Source organism: Gorilla gorilla, chromosome 16 (assembly GCF_029281585.2).
Source record: "Gorilla gorilla gorilla isolate KB3781 chromosome 16, NHGRI_mGorGor1-v2.1_pri, whole genome shotgun sequence".
In the NCBI taxonomy this organism is placed as follows: domain Eukaryota; kingdom Metazoa; phylum Chordata; class Mammalia; order Primates; family Hominidae; genus Gorilla; species Gorilla gorilla.
Genome location: NC_073240.2, coordinates 23294878 through 23309052, shown reverse-complemented (window position 1 = coordinate 23309052; position 14175 = coordinate 23294878). Strand labels below are relative to the sequence as shown.

Here is a 14175-nt window from a genome sequence, read left to right as displayed (position 1 = left end):
GCAAAAAATAAAATGGTGAGTGGTTTGAAATATAAGCCCCAAAGTAGGACAGCATTACTTTAGAAGTATAGGAATAGTTCTTACTTTTATCGTAGGTATTATTATATTCTCACCAGAATAGTATTAATTGGCTAAATGCAAAAAATGTGAAAATCATAGATCAAACAAAACCAAAGAAAAAGGACCCGCATGGGCACTTTCGCCATCCAGAGGTAGCCATGTTTTGGAGGGTGTGTCTTTTGGGCCTCTGTTCTATGTATGTAATTTATACATATTTATTTCAATAAAAACACCACAGTGTACCACTTGTCCTTATTCTTTACACACCCATAGCATTTCCCAATAGCAAGAACCATCTCTTAGATCATTTTAAATGTAGCACAGAATTTCATGCTGTGCACACATCACAATCTACTTAACTAGCTCTGTGTTGCTGAACACTTAGGCCACTGCTAGGGTGTCCGGAGTTGGTTCCTTCTGGTGGGTTCTTGGTCTCACTGACTTAAAGAATGATTCTGCAGACCTTCCCAGTGAGTGTTACAGCTCTTAAAGGTGGCACAAACCCAAAGAGTGAGCAGCAGCAAGATTTACTGTGAAAAGCGAAACATCAAAACTATCCACAGATTAGTAGGGGAGTCCAGTGTGTTGGGGTGGCCAGCCTTTTATTCCCTTATTTGTCCCTGCCCACGTCCTGCTGATTGGTCCATTTTACAGAGTGCTTATTGGTCCACTGTACAGAGTGCTGATTGGTCCATTTTATAGATTGCTGATTGGTGCATTTACAATCCTTTAGCTAGACACAGAGTGCTGATTGGTGCATTTACAATCCTTTAGCTAGACAAAAAAGTTCTGCAAGTTCCCACTCCACCCAGGAAGTCCAGCTGGCTTCACTTCTCACTAGTGTGAAATGCTCTTGCGTGGTTAGGATGCTGGAACTCTGGGACTGCCTCCGTAGAAGCAACCTTCCTATTGTACGGACTCCCAAGGTGCAAACGTTAGTCTCAGTGTGCCTTTCATCAAGAGTGGTTTCTTTCTGGCTGCCCTAGAGAGAAGACTGGCAGTGGAGCATGCATCTGGAGGGCAGAGACGGCAGGCAGTACCCCGGCGCGCCGGTGGTGGAGCTCCTGCAGACGTCCGTGCCCACTGGACTCGCTGAACTTGCGCCGGCAAGCGCAGGCTTCCTCGGGGAGCCGGTGGGGCTGACCCCTCGCACTCCTGCCCCAGCGGGGCTGCCGGGCAGAGCTCCTGTGCTCCTGCAGGCCAGGAGTTTGCTTCATTCCTCACAAAAGGGAGGTGAGTTTAAAATAGTGCCATCTTGTAAATGTGGACTTCACACAGATTGGGTTTCCATGAGCATCGTTCCCCCACGTTTGTTGTGGGAAAAATTTCCAGAAATTTTGCAAGAATTTTTCCAGCATTAGATCACTTTCATGGCTTAGTTTTTGATGACTGATATTTGTAAAATATGATGAACTTAATTTAGCTCCAAAAGATAATAAAAATAGAAAAAAGAGTTTGTAGCATGAAGACTTAACAGTTAATATATTATTTAAAGTATTGCAATTATTCTGCAATTTTGGAAAGCGTATGTCTCTTAGGGCATGCCTTATTTCTATACATATAGCAAGTGAATTAACTCAGTATTGTTTTTCATGTCAGAAAAGTCAGAATTTACATAAAAGGAAATTTAAAAATAATTTCAACTTTTATTTTAGATTCAGGGGTTAAATGTGCAGGTTTGTTACCTGGGTATATTGTGAGATGCTGAGGTTTGGGGTACGACTGATCACCCGGGTAGTCAGCATGGTACCCAATAGTTACTTTTCCACCCTCCCTCCTCCCGCCCCTGTGTGGTCCGAGTGTCCCCTGCTGCCTTCTTTATGTCCATGTGCACCCGGGGGTTAGCGCCCACTTGTCATGAGAATATGTGGTATTTGGTTTCCTGTTCCTGGGTTAATTCGCTTGGATAATGGCCTCCAGCTACATCCATGTTGCTGCAAAAGACATGATTTCATTCCTTAAGGAAAAATTTGATACATCTTTAAATATTTACTTATGTAAAGACAATGAATGGTTTTTACATGTCAGTGCTTATACTGCAAACCCATAATTTGCAGTTCACATAGATGTCCTTGTAAAGAGAAAAGCAGCATCCTATGAGTAGGTGTCTCTGCCTGTCTTTGTTGGGCCATATCGATTACATGGCAGATCTGAGGATCCTCGTTCCCACAGCCAGAGCCCTGACCCCTGCAGTACTGATGGTCTCTCCAGCCTTTAACAAAGCACCACAGAATTGCATGCGGGTGTAGTGCATGCTGCTGCTGTCATCCTGCCCACTCCAGGGGGAGCTCCCCAGCGTGCGTGCTCATGCTTTCACTGAATGTTTCTGTTGACTTACAGTCTATGCTGTCCTTTTGCAAGTGGTGAAACTTTGAGTTGCTCTCTTTGGCAACGTGTTTTGAGGTTTCTCTGTGCTGATGCCTGTAGCTCTAGTTCATTCGTGTGAACTCCTTGCATAGAATTTCATTATGTGAATATGCTACCATTAATACATGTTCTCCTGTTGGCGGCTTTTCAGTTTCTGCTCCTCATCCCCCAGTATGTGCTATTAAAAACAGCCTGCAGCAAATGTTCTCTGTTATACACTGAATGTGTCTGTTCCCCCCAGATTCATATGGAATAGTCTGAGTATTAACTTTCTCTGGTCCCATGTTGCAGGATCTTCTCCCAGCGAGAAGCTTGCCTTTTCCTTTTCTTTAAAGAGTGTTTTGTTGGGAAGTGTCTAATATGGCCGGAAGGACTGCGTGGCCTGTGCATGGGGAGGCAGATGAGGCAGCAGGATTGTCCCAGCCAGGATGTGAGTGATGGAAGGTAATGTTCAGCTTCCAGTGAGACAAGAATTGGGAAAACCAGAAGAGCATATGTTGCATATGTTCCAAGTTCTTTGACCTCACTTCTTGCTTCGATGTATGGTGTACCAGGGGCAGACTGGGGCCTATCATGAGCTCCACAGGCAGGAGGCCCTGGGCAGCCAGGCAGGATTCCAGGTGGAGGAGGAAGGAGAGCGTGGAGAGGTGCTGACAGGCGCAGGCACATGGGGGCAGGAGCTGGCAGGTGTGGTGGTCCAGTGAAGGGAGGGTGAGGGTGCCCTGACCCCACAGCCTGCGCAGGGCATGGGGAGGGGGTGTCGGGATGGCACTGGCAACTACCTAGGCTGAGTGTGGAGATGCCAGAAGGTGCTACCCTTGTCCACAGGCGTGAGCCCTCATGAGTGAGCAGCACCTCCCATGCGGAGCTTCTCCCAGGAGGAGGAGCAACAGGGAACCGCAGCCTCAAGGGGCAGCTCTCAGCACCATGAGGAGAATGGCGTGTTGGCCCAACCCACCCACAGTGAGGGCTCTCGGGGGAAGGGCTCACTGGTGTGAATGTCTGAGTGTGGAGGGCACAGGCTGTTGCCCACATGGCCCTAGGTGAGCCCCCTGAAACAGCACACTCCTGGGCAGGTGTGTGGCCGTGTCGCCTGGTGGCCGTGTACACAGTATCCCAGCACTGTCATCTCAGGCTAAAGGTTACTGAAGAGTTTTATTACATTTTGCCCTTCTTGTTTCATGAAAATAGGCAGAAAATGAAAAAAAACCCAGTAATCTTATCAGAGAAAAGATACGTAAGTCTTTGAATCTACCATAGGTGGGAGTCTCAGGTATGTGGAAACCAGCAAACCCCTTAGCCTCAATGAAGTCAAACTCATCTATTATGGGTTCAGTTGTGAAGAGAATGAGCAGAACGAAAGAACACTGTGAGATGCTGCAAATAGATTGCTTCAGACTGTGTTGAAAAGGTAATTTGGGGGACTGTACTGGCCTATGTTTTAGCTCTCAGGGAATCATCCCCTTGTAGCCTGGTTTTCTGTTGTTTCTGCAGGAGAGAAGCAGGCAGAGGCTGTAGCCTGCCGTGTCCCCTTTTTCCTTTGGCTCCTAGGCAGCTCAGGTGCAATTTCTTGGGTCAGTTACATCACCTGTGCACAAACTGATTACTAGGTATTTTCTTAAAATGATTAAAATCTGTGTGAAACAAGGCAGGATATACATATAAAGAAAGCTGGAAGGAAGAGTGAATTCAGGATCTATTGCCAGGTAACAAATTTCTCCCATACTTAGCAGCTTAAAAGAGTACATATTTATTTTCTCAGTTTCATGGGTCAGAAATCTGGGCACAGCTGACCTAGGTCCTCTGCTCAGGGTCTTCACAGGCTGGGACAAGTTGTCATGTATGGCTCTAGCCATAGCATCTCAGTGTTCAGCTGGAGCAAGGTCCGCTTCTGAGCTCATCTGTGTGGTTGTTGGCCAGGTGTGGTTCTTCCTGGGCTGTTGGATGGATGGCCTCAGTTCCTTGCCGGCTGTTGACTGGAGGCCACCTCAGCTCATTTCCAGGGGCCCACTCCATCTGGGCAGGCACAAGGGACAGTCTTTTGTGACCTAATCATGGAGTGACACCATCCCTTCTTCTGTATTCTGTTGGTTAGAAGCCAGTCACTACTAGGTCCAGCCCACACTCAGAGATGGGATTGCTGGAGGGTGTGAGTAGCAGCAGGCCAATTCCTGGGAGCCACTCAGGCATCACCAACCCCAGAGATGAATAGTGATGAAGGAAATTGTTGTGAAAAAGTTGGAAATGGAACACAAAGATGATTGGTGTCTTTTATAGGAAGTGAAGGGAGGTCTGGAGTCCTTCCAGGTTATCTGCATCTTTCACTGTTTGCAACTGATCAGAAAGCTGACAATAATGCAAATAACTCTTTTCCCTAGAAGTAAAGTTGGATTGTGTCCGTGGAATGCATTGTCCAGTTTTGTATTTATTTGTAAGTTCAACGTTGTCACCCAGGCTGGAGTGCAGTGGTGCAATCTCGGCTCACTGCAACCTCTGCCTCCCAGGTTCAGGCGATTCTCCTGCCTCAGCCTCTCGAGTAGCTGGGACTACAGGCACTCGCCACCACATCCGGCTAATTGTTGTATATTTAGTAGAGACGGGGTTTCACCATGTTGGCCAGGATGGGCTCGATCTCCTGACCTCGTGATCCACCCGCCTCGGCCTCCGAAAGTGCTGGGATTATAGGCATGAGCCACCGCTTCCGCCCAATTCAGCATTTCTAATTGCCCATGTTTGTGTGGTTTTTTGCATCTTATCAGTTTCTTCTAATTGATGAGTTAAACAAAATATTGACCTGCATTCATTTTATATTGGGACGTGAGTCACAGTTTTACCCTCCTTTAATAGTAGTCCTATAACAGAGGGAACCAACCACAAAGACATATGGAGAAAGCAGACTTCATTCTCTGGGCACCTCAACCCTTGTCTTTGGGACCCTGCGCCTGCTCTGTATGTCCAGCCCTGGAACGCTGCTGGACATTCCTCAGGGCTGTTTCCCCTGTCCTAGCTGAGGACTTCCACCCTTTTGTTAGAGGAATACGTCTTGTCCATACAATCGTAATGACATGGAACAAACAAAATTGCCCAATTAAAGATGAATTTTTTAATCTAATATGCTAATTTTATTCATAAAAAAACTAAGCACAGGGCTGGGTGCGGTGGCTCATGCCTGTAATCCCAGCACTTTGGGAGGCTGAGGCAGGTGGATCACCTGAGGTCAGGAGTTCGAGACCAGCCTGACCAACATGGAGAAACCCCATCTCTACTAAAAATACAAAATTATCCGGGCCTGGTGGCACATGCCTATAATCCCAGCTACTCTGGAGGCTCAGGCAGGAGAATTGCTTGTACCTGGAAGGCTGAGGTTGCAGTAAGCTGAGATCTCACCATTGCACTGCAGCCTGGGCAACAAGTGTGAAACTCTGTCTCAAAAAAAAAAAAAAAAAATTAAGCACAGAGTGACACACAGACTTCCTCATTCTCTCCACTCTCTCTTTCCCATTCGCTTTGCCTAATTAAATCTCAGAAAATTTTGAATCAATGTTTTTTGTATCTCAAAATAGTATGTAAGAATGACAGATGTACTTAAATACAATTGGTTGTCAGATTGACAGACTTAAATTATCTATTTTTTTTAAAGGCAAGATTGTGTGGGAAGGTTTATTTCTAATCAGTGGAAAATGTAATTAATTTCTTCTAATTGTTTTCACAAATCAGGAATTAATTGACCTTAAAATTTGCCCTTTCAAAATTAGCTAATTACCTTTTGGTCTTCCACTTAGCAGGAATATATTTGATGGCAGATTGGACAGGGAAGCAAATTAGAGAGAATGTGTTAAAAATAATGAAGATAAATTATTTAAGGCAGCGTTTACGTCTGTCATGGATTGGTCACTGTATTTCATTATCAAGTGAAAATAAATACATTGCTGAAAGTTTGGAGGTCGAAGGCTCCAAACTTCAACGTCGTGCCTCTAACACAGTCGTTACTGTCTGCTTGCATTCATCTGTGTTCCCTTCTGGTCTCTCCTATATGTAATACAAGCTTTTACATAATGGTGCTCAGAGTGTATCTCTTGCTTTGTAGTTTCTTAAATGTAACAATATGTTGTAAACACTATCAGTGCTGTTGCAGATTGCTCAAAGCTATTATTTTATGTATTTTTAATTGAGGTATAATTTCACCAGAAATGGTGAGTAGTTTTGACAAATGCATACAATTGTGTAATGGTCAGCAAATCAAGATCTGGAATATTTCTATCACCCCACAAAAACTCCTTTGGCTGCTTCCTTTTCCCGTCAGCACTTGTTAACCATCAATCTGTTTTCTGTTTTTACATTTTTGCCTGTTTCAAGCATGTCAAATAAATGGAACCATTGAGTTTGGCTCTTTTACTTTGTATAATGCATTTGAGCTTCATCCAAGTTGTGTTTCTTTTTATTGCTGAGTGGAGTTGTGTGGACATATCACACTTTGTTTATTCATTCTCCTCTTGAAGGGCACTTGGATTGTTCCCAAGTTTTGGTAATTATGAATAAAACCAGTATAAGCATTGGCATACAGGTTTTTATGTGAATGTAAATTTTAATTTCCCTTGGATAAATGCCTAAGAATGAGATTGCTGAGTTATTTGATAAATATATGTTTAACTGTCTAAGCAATGGCCAAATTGCTTTCCAAGGAAGCTGTACCATTTTGCATTTTCACCAGCAATGCATGAGAGCTCCAGTCCTCTGCATCATTGTCAGCACTTAATATTGACTGTACTTTTAATTTTAGCCATTTTAATAAGTATTTAGAGGCACCTTATTATAGTTTTATATATTTGGAGAGTGAGGTCTGCTTGTTTTCCTATTATGGGGTTTGTGATTCATTATATATTCTCAACACAACTTTTTTTTATAAAATGCATTTTTCCCAATTATTTTCTGACAGTTTGTGCTTGTCTTTGCATTATTATTTTTTCATTTCTTTTGGAGAGCAGAAATTTTTAATTTTGATGTTGTCCAATTTATCAATTGTTCTTTTATGGAGTATACTTTTGGTGTTGTATCTAAGAAATCTTTGCTTAACCCAAGATCACAAAGATTTTCTCCTGTTTGTTCTTTTAGAAATGTTGTAGTTTTAGGTTTTACATTTAGGCATATAATCCATTTTGAGTGAATTTTTGCATATGCTGCTGGGTTTACTTATATTTTGCTTATAGATGTCCAATTGTTCCAGCACCGTTTGTTGAAAAGACTCCTTTGTCCATTAAATTGCCTTGTATCTTTGTCAAAAATACATTGTCCATTTATCTGTTGATTTATTTCTGAACTCTCTATTCTTTTTTGAGACGGAGTCTCGCTCTGTGCCCAACTGGAGTGCCGTGGTGTTATCTCGGCTTACTGCAACCTCTGCCTTCTGGGTTCAAGCGATTCTCCTGCCTCAGCCTCCCAAGTAGCTGGGATTATAGGTGCCCACCACCGTGCCCAGCTAATTTTTTTGTATTTTTTTTTTTTTGAGACGGTGTCTCGCTCTGTTGCCCAGGCTGGAGTGCAGTGGCGTGATCTCGGCTCACTGCAAGCTCCGCTTCCCGGGTTCACGCCATTCTCCTGCCTCAGCCTCCCGATTAGCTGGGACTACAGGCGCCTGCCACCACGTCCGGCTAATTTTTTGTATTTTTAGTAGAGACGGGGTTTCACTGTGTTCGCCAGATGGTCTCGATCTCCTGACCTCGTGATCCGCCCGCCTCCGCCTCCCAAAGTGCCGGGATTACAGGCGTGAGCCACCGCGCCCGGCCATTTTTTTTGTATTTTTAGTAGAGACGGGGTTTCACTATGTTGGCCAGCTGGTTTCAAACTCCTGTCCTCAAGTGATCCACCCGCCTCGGCCTCCCAAAGTGCTGGGATTACAGGCGTGAGCTACCGTGCCTGGCCCCCTGAAATCTCTATTCTGTTCCATCAGTCTATGTGATTATCATGTCATGAATATCACACTATCTTGAATCTTTATGAAGAGTTCTGAAATCAAATGATGTGAGTCCTCTAACGTGGTTCTTTCTCAAGATTGCTTTGGCTATTCGATGCCGCTTGCCTTCCCATATAAATTCTATCATCATTTTGTTGATTTACGTAACATTCCTGCTGGGATTTTTTTTTTTGTACTCTGTGTGTGTGTGTGTGTGTGTGTGTGTCTGTCTGTCTGTGTCATTTTATCACTTGGGTAGCTTTATGTAACCCCTACTATAATCAAGATATAGACCTATTCCATCGTAATCTCAGATTCCGTACAGAAATCCCTCACACAAACCCTTAAGTTACATACCCCTCCCCCTGCCATCTTTAACCCCTGGAAATCACTGATCTGTTTTTCATCTCTAGAATTTTGCCATTTTGATAATGTTATATACATGAAATCATACAGTGTGTGTAAAAATTTAAAATTCAACGTTTATTTTAGATATGGGGGTACCCATGTGCAGATTTGTTACATGAGAATATTATGTGATGTTGAGGTTTGGAGTATGGATCCCGTCACCTAGGTCATGAGTCTAGTACCTGATAAGTAGTTTTTTATTTTTTTAACCCACTCCCCCTTCCTCCATCCTCTAGTATTCCACAGTGTCTATTGTTCCTACACTCATGTCCATGTGTGCTCAATGCATAACTCCCATTTATAAGTAAGAACATGAGGTATTTGGTTTTCTGTTCCTGCATTAATTTGTTTAGGGTTATAGCTTCCAGCTCCATCTATGTTACTGCAAAGGAGATGATTTCATTCTTTTTTTTTGAGATGGAGTTTCGCTCTTGTTGCCCAGGTTGGAGTGCAGTGGCACAATCTTTGCTCACTGCAACCTCCACCTCCTGGGTTCAAGCGATTATCTCGCCTCAGCCTCCCAAGCAGCTGGGATTATAGTTGCTTGCCACCACGCCCAGCTAATTTTTGTATTTTTAATAGAGACGGGGTTTCACCGTGTTGGCCAGGCTGGTCTCAAACTCCTGACCTCAGGTGATCTGCCCACCTCCGCCTCCCAAGGTGCTGGGATTACAGGTGTGAGCCACCGTGCCCTGCGGATTTTACTCTTTTTTATGGCTGCATAGTATTCCATGATGTATATGAACCACATTTTCTTTATCCAGTCTAGCATTGATGGACACCTGGGTTGGTTCCATGTCTTTGTTATTATGAATAGTGCAGTGATGAACATATGAGTGCATGAATTTTTGGTAGAATGATTTTTCTTTTGCATATCTACCCAATAACGGGATTGCTGGGTTTAATGGTAGCTCTGTTTTAAGTTCTTTAAGAAATCTCCAGACTGCTTTCCACAGTAGCTGGGCTAATTTGCATTCCCACCAGCAGTGCATAAGGATTCCCTTTTCTCTGTAGCCTCACCAGCATCTGTTGTTTTTTGATTTTTAAAATAATAGCCATTCTGACTGGTGTGAGATGGTATCTCATTGTGGTTTTGATTTGCATCTCTCTGGTGATTAGTGATGCTGAGCGCTTTTTCATATGTTTGTTCACCACTTGTATGTCTTCTTTTGAGAAGTATCTGTTCACGTCCTTTGCCATTTTTTAATGGGGTTACTTGTTTTTTTTTTTTTTTTTTTTTTTGAGATGGAATCTTGCTCTGTCACCCAGGCTAGAGTGCAGTGATGCGATCTCAGCTCACTGCAAGCTCCGCCTTCCAGGTTCACGCCATTCTCCTACCTCAGCCTTCCGAGTAGCTGGGACTACAGGCACCCGCCACCACGCCCAGCTAATTTTTTTTTGTATTTTTAGTAGAGATGGGGTTTCACCGTGTTAGCCAGGATGGTCTTGATCTCCTGACCGTGTGATCCTCCCGCCTCGGCCTCCCAAAGTGCTGGGATTACAGGCGTAAGCCACCGCCCCCGGCCTCCTCCACTATATTCTAATAGTCAGTGTGGTGGAGATGACAGCCCAGATTCAACACTCTGCCCTGCCTGAGAAGACCCAGCCCAGCTAATTTTTTTGTATTTTTAGTAGAGACGGGGTTTCACCATGTTAGCCAGGATGGTCTCCACCTCCTGACCTGGTGATCCGCCCGCTTTGGCCTCCCAAAGTGCTGGGATTACAGGCGTGAGCCACTGTGCCCGGCCGGGGTTACTTGTTTTTTGCTTGTTGATTTGTTTAAGTTCCTAATAGATTCCGGATATTAGGCCTTTGTCAGATGCATAGTTTGTAAGTATCTTCTCTCATTCTGTAGGTTGTCTGTTTACCCTGTTGATAGTTCATTTTGCTGTGCAGAAGCTCTTGAGTTTAATTAGGTCCCACTTGTCAATTTTTGTTGCAATTGCTCTTGGGGACTTAGCCAAAAATTATTTGCCAAGGCTGATGTCAAGAAGAGTATTTCCTAAGTTGTCTTCCAGGATTTCTATAGTTTGAGGTCTTATATTTAAATCTTTAATCTATTTTGTGTTACTTTTTACATATGGTGAAAGGTAGGGGTCCAGCTTCAATCTTCTGCATATGGCTAGCCAGTTATCCCAGCACCATTTATTGAACAGGGAGTCCTCTCCTCATTGTTTGTTTATATTGGCCATGTCAAAGATCAGATAGATGTAGGTGTCAGGTTTTATTTATGAGTTTTCTATTCTGTTCTAGTGGTCTGTGTGTCTGTTTTTGTGCCAGTACCAAGCTGTTTGGTTTCTGTGGCTCTATTGTGTAGTTTGAAGTTGGGTAACGTGATGCCTCCAGATGTGTTCTTTTTGCTTTAAGATTGCTTTGGCAATTTGGTCTCTTTTTTTGGTTCCATATGGATTTTAGAATAGTGTTTTTTCTGAATCTGTAAAGAATGTTGGTAGTTTGATAGGAATAGCATTGAATCTGTACATTGCTTTGGGCAGTATGGACATTTTTATGATATTGATTATTCCAGTCCATGAGCATGAAATGTTTTTCTATTTATTTGCATCACCTCTGATTTCTTTCAGCAATGTTTTGTAGTGCTTATAGAAATCTTTCAACTCCTTGGTTAGCTGTATTCCTAGGTATTTCATTTTCTTTGTGGCTAGTGTAAGTGGGATTGTGTTCTTCATTTCACTCCCATTTGGACTTTATTGCTGTATAGAAATGCTGTTGATTTTTGTACATTTGATTTTGTATCTTGAAATTTTACTAAAGTCATTTATCAATTCTAGGAGTCTTTAGGATTTTCTAAGTATAGGATCGTATTGTCCGTGAAGAGAGATAGCTTGACTTCCTCTTTTCTTGTTTGGATGGCTATCACTTCTTCCTCTTGCCTGACTGCTTTGGCTAGAATTTCTAGTACTCTGTTGAATAGGAGTGGTGAAAATGTGCATCCTTGTCTTGTTCCAGCTCTCAAGGGGAATGGTTTGAGCTTTTGCCCATTCAGTATGATGCTGGCTGTAGGTTTGTCATAGATGGCTCTCAGTATTATGAGGTACATTCCTTCAGTGCCTAGTCTGTTGAGGATTTTTATCATGAGGGGCTGTTGGATTTTATCCAAAGCTTTTTCTGCATCTATTGAGATGATCATACAGTTTTGCTTTTGATTCTGTTTATGTGGTGAAACACATTTATTGATTTGTGTACATTGAAACAGTCTTGCATCACAGGAATAAAGCCTACTTGATTGTGGCATATTAACTTTCCGATGCACTACTTGATTTTATTTGCTAGTATTTTGTCGAGGACTTCTGCATCTATGTTCATGAGGGATATTGTTCTGAAGTTTTCTCTTTTCATTGTGTCTCTGCCAGATTTTGGTATCAGGCTGATACTGGCTTAATAGAGTGAGTTGGGGCAGAGCCCCTCCTTCTTGATTTTTTGGAATAGTTTGAGTAATATTGATATCAGTTCTTCTTTGTACTTCTGGTAGAATTTGGCTATGAATCCATCTGGCCCAGGGCTTTTTTTGGTTGATAGGTTCTTTCAGATGTTGATACTGGTTTATTCAGGTTTTCAATCTCTTCCTAATTCAGTCTTGGGAGATTGTGTGCTTCCAGGAATTTATCCATTTCCTCTAGATTTTATAATTTGTGTACATAGAGTTATTCATACTCGTCTCTGAAGATCTTTTATAATCCTGTGGGATCAGTTGTAATGTCATCTTTGTCATTTCTGATTGTGCTTATTTGGATCTTCTCTTTCTCACGTGTAACGACACCCACAGGCTCAAAATAAAAGGGTGGAGTAAAATCTACCATGCAAATGGAAAATAAAAAAGAGCAGGAGTCTCTATTCCTACATCAGATAAAACAGTCTTTAAACCAATAAAAATTAAGAAGGACAATGAAGGGCATAACATAGTAAGGATACAATCCAACCAGAAACCTTAACTATCCTAAATATTTGTGCACCCAACCGTGTAGCACCCAGATTCATAAAACAACTTCTTGAGCTGTAAAAAGACTTACAGTACCACACAATAATAGTGGGAGATTTCAACACCCTATTGACAGTGTTAGATAGATCACCAAGTCAAAAAACTAACCAAAAAACTCTGGACTTAAACTCAACACTTGACCAATTGGACCTAATAGACATCTGCAGAACACTGCAACAACCACAGATACATTCTTCCCATCTGCATATGGAACATATTCTAAGATTGACCACATTCTCAGTCATAAAGCAAGTTTCAATAAATTCAAAAGAAATTGAAATCATACCAAGCACATTCTGAGACCATAGTGCAATGAAAATAGAAATAAATACCAATAAGGTCTTGGAAAACTACAAAAATACATGGAAATTAAACAACTTACTCCTGAATAAGTCCTGAGTGAACATAAAAATTAAGGTAGAAATAAAAAATGGTTATTTAAAATTAATGAAAATAAGGACATAATCTTCAAAAATCTCTGAGATGCAGCATTAGGAAGAAAGATTGTAGCCCTAAATGCCTTCATCAAGAAGTTAGAAAGGTCCCAAATTAACAATCTAACTTTACACCTAAAGGAACTAGAGAGAAAGGAACAAACCAATCCAAAGAAATAATTAGAGAAGAACTTAATAAAATCGAGATGCAAAAATCCATACAAAAGATCAATGAAACCAAGTTTGTCCTTCAAAAAAATAACTAAGATTGATAGACTCCTAGCTAGATTAACAAAGAAAGAGAAAGAGAAAGAGAAGATCCTGGTAGGATTTTTATTGGAATGGCATTGAGTCTATAAGATGAATTTATGGAGAGTTGACACCTTAATAATAATGTTGATGAGAAAAGTTAAACACTGTAAAATATTTGAAGAGATTTATTCTGAGCTAAATGTGGGGACCATGGCCTGTGGGCACAACACCAGGAGGTCCGAGGTTACAGCTTGATTTTATACATTTTACGGAGATAAAAGTTACAGGCAGACATCAATCAATACATGTAAGGTACACATTGGTTTGATCCAGAAAGGTGGGACAACTTGAAATGGGGGTTTACAGGTTGTAGGTAGATTAAAAGATTTTTTGATTGGCAATTGGTTGAAAGAATTAAGTTATTATCTAAAGCCATGGAATCAATAGAAAGGAATGTCCGGGTTAGGATAAGGTTGTGGAGACCAAAGTTCTTTTTGAGTAGATGAAATCTCATAGGTGGCCACCTTTAGATGCAATAGATGGCAAATGTCTCCTGTTTAGACCTTTAAAAGGTGCTAGACTCTCAGCTAATCTCTTCAGGATCAGAAAGGGAAGGCGGTTCTCTATAGAATGTAAATTGCCCCCACAAGAGACAGCTTTGTAGGGCCATTAAAAATGTGTCAAAGAAATATATTTTGGGGCAAAAT

General features: G+C 42.0%; 1 protein-coding gene across 2 annotated transcripts in view; it reads left to right on the top strand.

Annotated features, from left to right (window-relative positions):
• LOC129527054 (gamma-tubulin complex component 5-like) overlaps positions 1 to 14175 on the top strand; it is a 77857-nt gene that overhangs the window by 48086 nt on the left and 15596 nt on the right. Inside the window, exon 2 of one of the 2 annotated variants that reach the window (XR_008671900.2) lies at positions 1047 to 1293. The exons of the other annotated variant lie outside the window; for it this stretch is intronic. The gene's annotated coding sequence lies outside the window, so the exon portion shown is untranslated. The remainder of the gene's footprint in view (positions 1 to 1046; positions 1294 to 14175) is intronic. 2 annotated transcript variants of the gene reach the window in all.